The 9,596-nt window shown below is 40.7% G+C and overlaps 2 long non-coding RNA genes across 2 annotated transcripts; both read left to right on the top strand.

Moving 5' to 3' along the window:
- Positions 1-1,208: 1,208 nt before the first annotated feature.
- On the top strand, positions 1,209-1,594 carry LOC114566365 (uncharacterized). Its single transcript, XR_003694057.1, has 3 exons — positions 1,209-1,247; positions 1,351-1,426; positions 1,514-1,594. It is a non-coding gene; the product is annotated as an uncharacterized LOC114566365 (long non-coding RNA).
- Positions 1,595-2,054: 460 nt separating this feature from the next.
- Positions 2,055-3,002, top strand: LOC114558332 (uncharacterized). The gene is made up of 5 exons (XR_003692969.1): positions 2,055-2,107; positions 2,213-2,344; positions 2,437-2,547; positions 2,652-2,765; positions 2,880-3,002. It is a non-coding gene; the product is annotated as an uncharacterized LOC114558332 (long non-coding RNA).
- Positions 3,003-9,596: the final 6,594 nt, after the last annotated feature.

Here is a 9,596-nt window from a genome sequence, read left to right as displayed (position 1 = left end):
TAATATATTTTTCTAGCATTAGCAGTCACTGTCTGGGGGGCTTTTTTATCTTGGAGGAATATCATAACCAAACAAACTGGACATCATAGAAATGTATGCAAACGTGTCGTATGCTTACTGCTAATCAAGGTAAGGAATAATGAATAGTAGTAATAGGATGGCGTCTTTGCGCGTGCATGTGTGACGTCATCACACGCACGCGCAAACCCGCCATGTAATCTGGTCATATGAGCGTGCATGTAACGTCGCGGGTGCCCGTTGGTACTCGCGGTCGCCATCTAGTGGCCGAATGTGGTATTGCATCTAATCGTCGGTTCGCATACCGCGAACGTGATGACGTCGCGGTCGAACGTCGTCACACCGCGAGTGCCATCTAGCGGCCGAATATGGGAGCGCATCCCGCCGTCGATGCTGCGTGCGCCTCTAGCGGATGTGATGACGCAGCGGTCGAATGTCGGAACACCCGCGATAGCCATCTAGTGGTCGAATATGGGAGTGCATTTCGCGAACGTGGTGACGTATGTAGTGTGGGCGGCCGCTTCACCACTACAGGGGTCTGGTGCACTTGAGCGGAGGCGTATTCTCACAGATTTCATAGTACCTGTAGTACCCTTTTTACCACGTTGCGTTTTTCCGCAACAAAAGGCCATCTGGCGTTTGTCTTATGTTTTGGTGAAAAACAACTAGGGATCGTTTCTCAGCAGTGCCCTCTTTAGCCTTTTGTTTACTGCTATTTAGCTCTTTTTTTAGATGTTTTTTTAGCTAGTCTGGTAACTAGCTTGTTTCCACGTTTTTTTCCACATCAAAAAGCCCTCTGGAGTTTCTTTTTAATTCTTTTTTAATTCTTTTTTTCATCGCTACCTACAAGTGGTAAGTAAAGCTTGTGTTTAAGAATGTTCAAAGCTATTTAATTCATTCAGTCATTCATGAATTAGCTAAAACTTTGATCGTGTGTTCGTAATGCTGGTGGGTTGTACCACATGACGCTAGTGTTAAAAAAAAAAAAAAAAAAAAAAGTTGTGTTAGACCAGTAGCTAGCTTGTAAATGTGGGGTCTTTTGTTGTGAGTGTTAAATCGTCATAAAGGGGTTTGGTTTGTGGTGTTTAAAACCCCTTGTTTCAAGACGGGGTCTGCTCACTTTTTTACCTGCATTTTGTAGCTACGTGGCTAGCTAAAACTTTCCCTCGTTTTCTCAACAAAGTCCTCTGAAGAAAGAGGATTCGGTTCTACAGCAATGGCTGCATTTGGTGAGTATATTAAAAAAAAAAAAAGCTTATTGTAAGGTATTTAATTCATTCAGACATTTGTGACTTAAAAACGTTTTTTTTTTTTTTTGTTGTTATAATGTAGTTTGCATCATTAGGTGATCGTGCAAAGAGCTGGGATAACGTGGCTGTGTTAGTTGACGAAACTATTAAACCACAAGGTAAAAACTTATAAATATATTATACACTACAGCATTAATTGATTTAGTACTGTGTTTTCATTCATTTTTTTTTTTTTTTTTAAAAAGCTCCGTGTAGCCCATTCCTACAGACCCCAACACGGCAGAACATTAAACCAAAGGCCACTCTAATAAGGAATAAGAACACAGCAAACAGGTATTTACGGTTTATTTATCTCTTTCAGTATGTAATATTTATTACTGTTTAATTTATCACTGTGTTTTAGCCATCTAATATATATATATATATATATATATATATATATTTTTCTTTGTCTAGACAATCAGCCCCTGAACAAAGGATCCGTATTAAAAAAAAAAAGGGCGAGGGCTACTCGCTCTCCCATGTGGCTGAAATCAATCCTGTTGAAAGACCATGTGCTGAGGATGCCCCTCTCTGTGAAAGCTGCTACGCCTAACGTTCGCCATATATATTTTTAAAAAGCCTAAGAAGCAATTTATTGAGGTGAGTTTAAAAGGAAAGCAGTAAAATAGCGTGTTGTATTTAAAAAAAAAAAAAAAAATTTTTTTCTAATCTAATGCTAATTCCAGCCTGTGAAGCCATACACGACCCGGTCTCCCGCCCAAAAGTAGCAGCCCTTCCTTTGTTCGGTCTCGTCTTACCCGACCACTGTATCTTATGATAGTAACACAGCAGCTGAGGTGAGAAAACCTTTTGTAGCTAACAGAATATATTTACATAGTGTTGTAAAAGCTTTTTAAATAAAATGTATATATTTTTAAAAAGGCTTTTTTCCTTTGTTTTAGCAACTAAAGGCGACGGAAGACTTAGTTACATTGTATTTGACGCCTGAGGACGATTTCACACAGTCACCCCCATGGAGCAGATACGTATGTCCACACAAGCCTAAGAAGAGATCTAGGAAGAGATCTATTGAGGTGAGTTTAAAAGGAAAGCAGTAAAATAGCGTGTTGTATTTAAAAAAAAAAAAAAAAAAAAATATTTTTTTCTAATCTAATGCTAATTCCAGCCTGTGAAGCCATACACGACCGGTCTCCCGCCCAAAAGAAGAAGCCCTTCCTTTGTTCCAGACACGCCTTACCCAGACACTGTATCGGGTGTTCCTAACACCACTGCAGAGGTGAGAAACGCATTTGTAGCTAGCAGAATATATTTACATTGTGTTATAAAAGATTTTTAAATAAAATGTATATATTGTTAAAAAGGCTTTTTCCTTTGTTTTAGCAGCTAACGGCACGCAAAGACTTGGAGTCCTTGCATCGGTCGTCGTCTAGTACACCAACGCCCTACCAGCCACCAAGTGTCTCCATTGAGAGGGAACAAAAGACATCTGATGAGGTGTGTGTGTGTGTGTGTGTGTGTGTGTGTGTGTGTGTGTGTGTGCTTGTGTGTGTGTGTGTGTGTGCTTGTGTGTGTCTTTATTTAACCAAAAATATTTTGTTATACCTCTAGACAATCCATGCCATAGAAGTAGGCGAAGTATCCGAAGACACCGGACTAACAGCGACAGCCCCTACATCACGCCAAACAAATCGTGAAGCTACAGGCGAAGGGTCTGAAGACACAGAGCTAACAGCACCCGTTCCTACATCACGTCAGACAAATCGGGGAGCTACAGGAGAAGAGTCTGAAGACACTGGACCAACAGCAACACAGCTTACACCCCACCAACTGTGTCAGGCTGCTTTGCAGGAGGACCCTGAATATAATGTAGGTGAATACCTCTTTAACTGTATCTATAGCACCGAGGAAGGCACCGATTATGTCAGCTGTATACCACACACCTCTGTTATAACTGTGGCAGATAAAAAGTGTAACAGCGCTAATACCGCCATAACCACTCCTGTAAATGTATTAGAGGTTAACGTTCCATTCCTTGATAAGCAAACAGTACCTAATTATATTACTAACAATCGGTTTGAACAAGGTGGGGCACTAGGAGGTCCTGAGCAGTTAACATTACTTCAGAGTGCAGAGTTTTTTGAGTATTGTGTTAACACATCCCCTCAACAACCTGCAGTCGCTGACCCTTATAAACAAATACAATCAGAATTAGCCGAATTACGAAAACAAAACAATGGTCTTATGAATAAATTAGATGTCTTGCAAACAGCTAACACACAATTGACCGGTTTGGTCACAGACTTTGGAGCTGCGCTAGCCATTCAGGCCAGAGCTAACACGCATTTGGTTGATATGGTCACAGGCTTTGGCACAGCTATTGCCTCTCATGTCAGCTCTCTCAATTCAATGCTTGATCCTATGATAGTATGCCTTAAAAACACAATGAATATGACCCCGCAGTAAAAAAAAAGTGTTAAAAAAATCAATAGTTTTAAAAAAAAAAAAAAAAAAAAAAAAAAAAAAATGTCATCCCCACCCAAAAAAACAAAAAAATCTGAACCCCTAGGGGAGTGTGATGCTCGTATTGATGAGGAACTAGAATGGCCGTGCAAGGACGATTACACAAGAGCAGTAAACAATCCTCAGGATTTTGCACGATTGTGTGCAATGCATGCAAAAAAATATTCAAGCATGGGCCCGATCTATGCCTCGCTCTAGACCTAGTGAAAGCAACAGTGAGAAAACACACACATCAGATAGACCTGCTCCTGCGCAGTTGTCACATAATGGTCCTTCAAGCGTATATTCCAGCAATACACAGGCCAATACAGACTCTATACAATCATCAAATACAGACCCCACAGGCATAGATCAGAGTAATAAGAGACCATCATCATTTTTCCGAGTGTTCAGCCCTCAAAACGATCTTGTACAGATGAGCAGACTGGTCCCCAACCGTCCACAAGCGCTTATAGACCCCTCCATCACCCTCAGAAAATCCTCAGGGTAGTGTGCAGTGTGGTGCGGGCGGGTTTCTAAGGTAACATCTGAAATAGCATCCAGACAGATACCCCTTTTTAATGCTGCTGAATTTCGTCAAGATGTTGACTTGCGAAATATTGATTTGACGGATATTGGTAGTGTTCCTGAAAGGGTGTATAGCACCCTAACAGGTTTAATAGAGAGGGCGTTGGGTAATGCAACACAGGACAGTGTTTTAAATGTTGAGTTAAGGGGTCCCGCCGTAGATGTCCCTATCCAAACAATGTTGAATTCAAGCGATGGCTATAACACAGACACATTTCTGGAGCAAGTAGCACAGGCGATGCAGAGTAACGATAATTCACTGACCGAAGACTCTTTAGAATTAATTGTGACAATAGCGCAATATGTCGGGAGGGAATGGTGGGGGACGTCGAAAACTAGGAAGCATTGGTTACGATCAAATATTGTCAGAAAAAGGTAATGCTTTGTATAATCCCAAGAATAACGCTGGTAACGACAATCTCTGCTTTTCTCTCTGCCTGGCACATTATGTAAACAGCAGATTGTCGCATGATGAGAAGATGAATTATGCCAAGCAGCTGCATAGTGATTTGGGTTTTGACTACACACATAAAGTTTCGTTCTCTGATGTTGACAGATTTCAGAAACATTTGAAAATGAAAATTGTGATATTCCATCATGTAGCTGGATGTAAAAAACCCACAATCTTCAAAACGCACGACAAACCCGATGTGAAAACAGCGTGGTTGTATTTGCATGACGAGCATTATTATCTCATCGTAAATAAAACGGCTTTTTTTGGGGCGTCTTACGTTTGCGAGGGGTGTTACAAGACCTACCAGAACCCTCTGGGACATCATTGTAGTTGGGATTGTAATGTGTGTTACACTGCTTGTATACCTGACAAGACCATTAAATGCAGAGACTGTAGACGCATATGCAAATCGCAACAGTGTTTTGAAAACCATAAAAAACCCGATGGGAAACACGGGCTTATACCGTGCAATACAAACAAATATTGCGAGTCCTGTCACGCAACATATCGTGTGTCGAAAAATCCACACAGCTGTAAAAAACCTAAATGCCTACATTGTAGAGAGCCTTTAGGTGCTACTAAGCACTCTTGCTATATACAACCCGTAGAACGCAAAGAAAGTAGTGATAAGTATCTCTTTTACGATTTCGAAACACGTTATCAATGTGGTCGTCATGAAGCTAATTTTGTATGCATTATGGATATGGACGGGCAAAAAAACTGCTACGAAACAACAAATTGCGTCGCATCATTCATTCAGAACTACAGACAGGAGAAATACAAAGGCTATACTTTTATAGCACACAATGCTTCAGGTTTTGACAGTTATATAGTTTTAGAGTATCTGGTGAGTCAGAAACTTTGTCCAACTATTACTATGCGCGGTTCAAGGGTGCTTCTGATGATCGATTCTACTTTCAATCAGCGTTGGATCGATTCGTTCAGTTTTATCCCTATGGCTCTGTCTAAAACTCCGGCAGCAATGGGGTTCTCTGATCTTCTCAAAGGATTCTTCCCCCATGAATTTAACAAGCGAGAGAATGAGAATTATATTGGACCGTATCCTGCACCAGCTCTATATGGTTATGATGCTATGAGTGACACCTCTAAGAAAACGTTCATGGAGTGGTACGATACGGTCCGCGACACCCCTTTTGACTTTCGAAAAGAGATGCACAGCTATTGTGTTAACGATGTAACGGTTTTGATTAAAGCATGCAAAATATACAGAGAGGCCTTCCACGAGTGCACAGGCCTAGACCCGTTTGCATACGCTACATTGCTTCCTCGTGTATGGGTGTATTTAAAACGCTGTTCCTTCCCAAAGACACTGTTGCTCTGACATACGAAGGTGCCTACATTAGGCAAAACAAGACATGTTCTGATGTTTCAATACAGTGGCTTGAGTATGTTGCAGACAGAGAGGGCCTTGACATACAACATGCTCTGAACAGAGGTGAAAAGTCATTCGGTCAGTTCTTTGTAGATGGCTATTGTGAAGACACACACACGTGTTATGAATTTAATGGCTGCTTCTTTTCACGGCTGTGATAAGTGCTATGCGCCAGGTGAAGTCAATCCTCTCGCCAAAAAAAAAAAAAAAAACACAGGGTGAGCTGCGCTCGGAGTTCCATAACAGAGTGGCTGTTCTAAAAAATAAGCATCAGCTGAAAGTTGTGGTGATGTGGGAATGTGATTGGAGACAGGCTGTGGACACTAACCCTGACGTTAAGGAGTTCATGTTAACATATGAAAAACCAGGGCGTCTCAATCCACGAGAATCCCTCTTTGGAGGCCGCACAAATGCAATGAAGCTGTACCACAAGGTAGAAAATGATGAAAAGATCAGATACTATGATTTCACAAGTTTGTACCCAACTGTTCAGTCCAAAAGAGATTATCCAATAGGACACCCCAAATAATACACAAGGATTTTGATGACATAAACGCATACTTTGGCATTGTGAAATGTACAGTAGCACCCCCCAGAGGCCTGTATCACCCTGTGTTGCCCTACCACTGTAACGGTAAACTGATGTTCCCCCCTATGTGCTGCGTGTGCTGTTCAGATGAATCAAACAACACCTTGCACACATAGCGATCAAGAGCGGTTGTTGTCTGGCGTTTGGGTGACGTTTGAATTACAGAAAGCCGTAGAGAAAGGGTACAAGATTGTTTCCATTGCTGAAGTTTGGCATTTCCCAGAAAAAACTGATCAGCTTTTTAATGCCTATGTTAAAACATTTCTTAAACGTAAGCAGGAAGCTTCAGGATACCCTGGACATATCAAGACGGAAGACGAAAAACAAAAGTACATAGATGACTATTATGCACATGAAGGCATTCGTCTTGATCCGCCAAGATATGTTTTAACAAAGCTGTCAGGCATACAAATAAACTGCTTCTGAATAGTCTTTGGGGAAAATTCGCCATGCGAAATAATATGACTACTGCTGAGCTCATAACGGAACCATCCCGCTTCACACAGCTCATGTTCAGCGACACTTTTGATGTTCGCCAGTTCTCATTCATCTCACCAGAAGTAGCGATTGTCCAGTGGAGATACACAGATGGTGAAGCATCCAGAGTAAAAGATGTGAATGTTTTTATAGGAGCCATGACCACCGCCCACGCTCGCATGGAGCTATATGATTTGTTGGATAAACTGCAGGAACGTATTTTATATGTGGATACTGACAGCATTTTGTTCACAAGCAGAGACGGCGAGTGGATCCCCCCTCTAGGGCCTTATCTTGGCGATTTAACGGATGAACTAAATAGCGCTCAAGTCTGTGGGGCTCCTAACGAAGATTATATAACGGAGTTTGTTTCCGGGGGTCCTAAATGCTATGCTTATAGGACTGCTCAAGGAAATACACAAGTTAAATGCAAGGGTGTGACCCTTAATGCCTCAAATGCCAAAGTGGTTACACATGAATCGTTAATTGGTCTTGTTCAATCCTTTGTGACCAACCAGCAGCATCCTAGCCGTCTGACCACAACAGCATTCACAATAAAAGCGCGACAAAAACAGTTCCATCTCAAAAACGACACCTTGACAAGGAAAGTACAGGTTGTTTACAACAAACGACGTGTGCTCCAAGACTATACAACCGTCCCTTATGGCTACTAGGGATGTTTCAGGATTTGATGGTAGGCTTCAACACCCTTTTAGCCTCGTTATCAGTGGTCCTTGAATTGTGGAAAAACATATTTTGTCAAAGACATTATTGAAAACATGTCCTCTGTTATTTCACAAAAATTGATAACATAGTATACATCTATTCATGCTGGCAACCAATATACGATCAATTGCTTAAAACGGTGAATATAAATTTTGTACAAGGTCTCCCGGAATCGTTTCTGTGACGAGGCACTCTTGCCTACTACTAAGAATAATTTGCTCATTATAGACGATTTAATGAATCAAGCCTGTGATAATTTGGAAGTTCAAAAAGTTTTCACACAGTATGTCCATCACCGACGTCTTAGTTGTATATATTTAGTGCAGAATCTGTTTATTCAAGGTAAAGCTAGTCGTACAATCAGTTTGAACACCAACTATATGATTATTTTCAAAAATGCTAGAGATCAACATCAAATAAGCTTGCTGGCACGGCAAATGTTCCCCGGAAATTCTAAATATTTTTAGAGGCTTTTAAAGAGGCGCCACTAGTTACACCTTTGGCTATCTATTGATAGATTATAAATCCACAACCCCGATATTTTAAGACTCAGAACAGCTCTGATATCCCCACAGCAGGTTGTATATGTTCCTAGAAAAAAAGGTGTAATAATGTCAAGCCGAATGGAGAGGAATTTTACATTGTTAGACATGCTACATAAGGCGTCACCCAGAGCGAGAGGTGTCATTGTGAGCAACGCTAGTCCAGACTTTATCAATGCGCTTTGTGAAATAGCTTTGAACGTCCTAAGAGGCCACATACCACTGTCTAATAATCAGTACAAACTGTTAAAGAAGAAGAAGAAAGTTATTAGACTAATAGCTGATAAAAAGTTAAACATTTAAAAAAAAAAAAAAGACAATCAATCAAACAGGTGGGTTTCTACTCCCTCTCCTGGGTGCCGCTATCCCATTCATAGCAAGTCTTATCAACAGGAATTGAGATGGAACACACGCAGAAAATGTTTTTGGTTCCACAAAATCAATTAGTGGCATTACAACCTCCTCAAACAACGGACTCCTCAAATGTATCTCTGCGACAGTCTGTACAAAGTGAATTGGACCGAGCCATGAGTGATATATTGAAACAGCCTGACATTGATGATATGAAAAAGCTAAAAGATATTCCAGTATTCTACAGCGGTACTTAGTCATGATAAAACAGGGTGAACGCGAGAAAAGTGTGATTACATTATCAATACCTGAAGTTGATTCAAAGGATGATTCAAAAGATGAAGAAGAAAATATGTTAAAGACAGAAGTGTTGAAACATATGCCTATAAGAAATAAAAGAAATGCAGAATACATATTGGCTTCATTATCCCGACACAATGACCAGTTATCTTGGACAAATCAAGGGGAAATAGTTGTTGAAAATAAGAATGTGCCTGGAAGTCATCTGTATGATCTGCTGAAAAGTGTCACAACCCATAATAATGTTCCAGAACACTCTAGACCAAAAGGGTGGAACATATTTTTAAAAACGTTAGCTAGCTTAAATGTGCCACTCTCCGTAATCCCAAACACGAGGGTACGCTGTTCTATTGAGGCTTTTAAAACTGTTGCATCATCTGAAACTAATACACAAACGCCTATGATT

The sequence above is a fragment of the Perca flavescens genome, chromosome 1, assembly GCF_004354835.1.
Source record: "Perca flavescens isolate YP-PL-M2 chromosome 1, PFLA_1.0, whole genome shotgun sequence".
NCBI classification, from domain to species: domain Eukaryota; kingdom Metazoa; phylum Chordata; class Actinopteri; order Perciformes; family Percidae; genus Perca; species Perca flavescens.
This window is presented reverse-complemented; position numbering and strand designations above follow the sequence as displayed.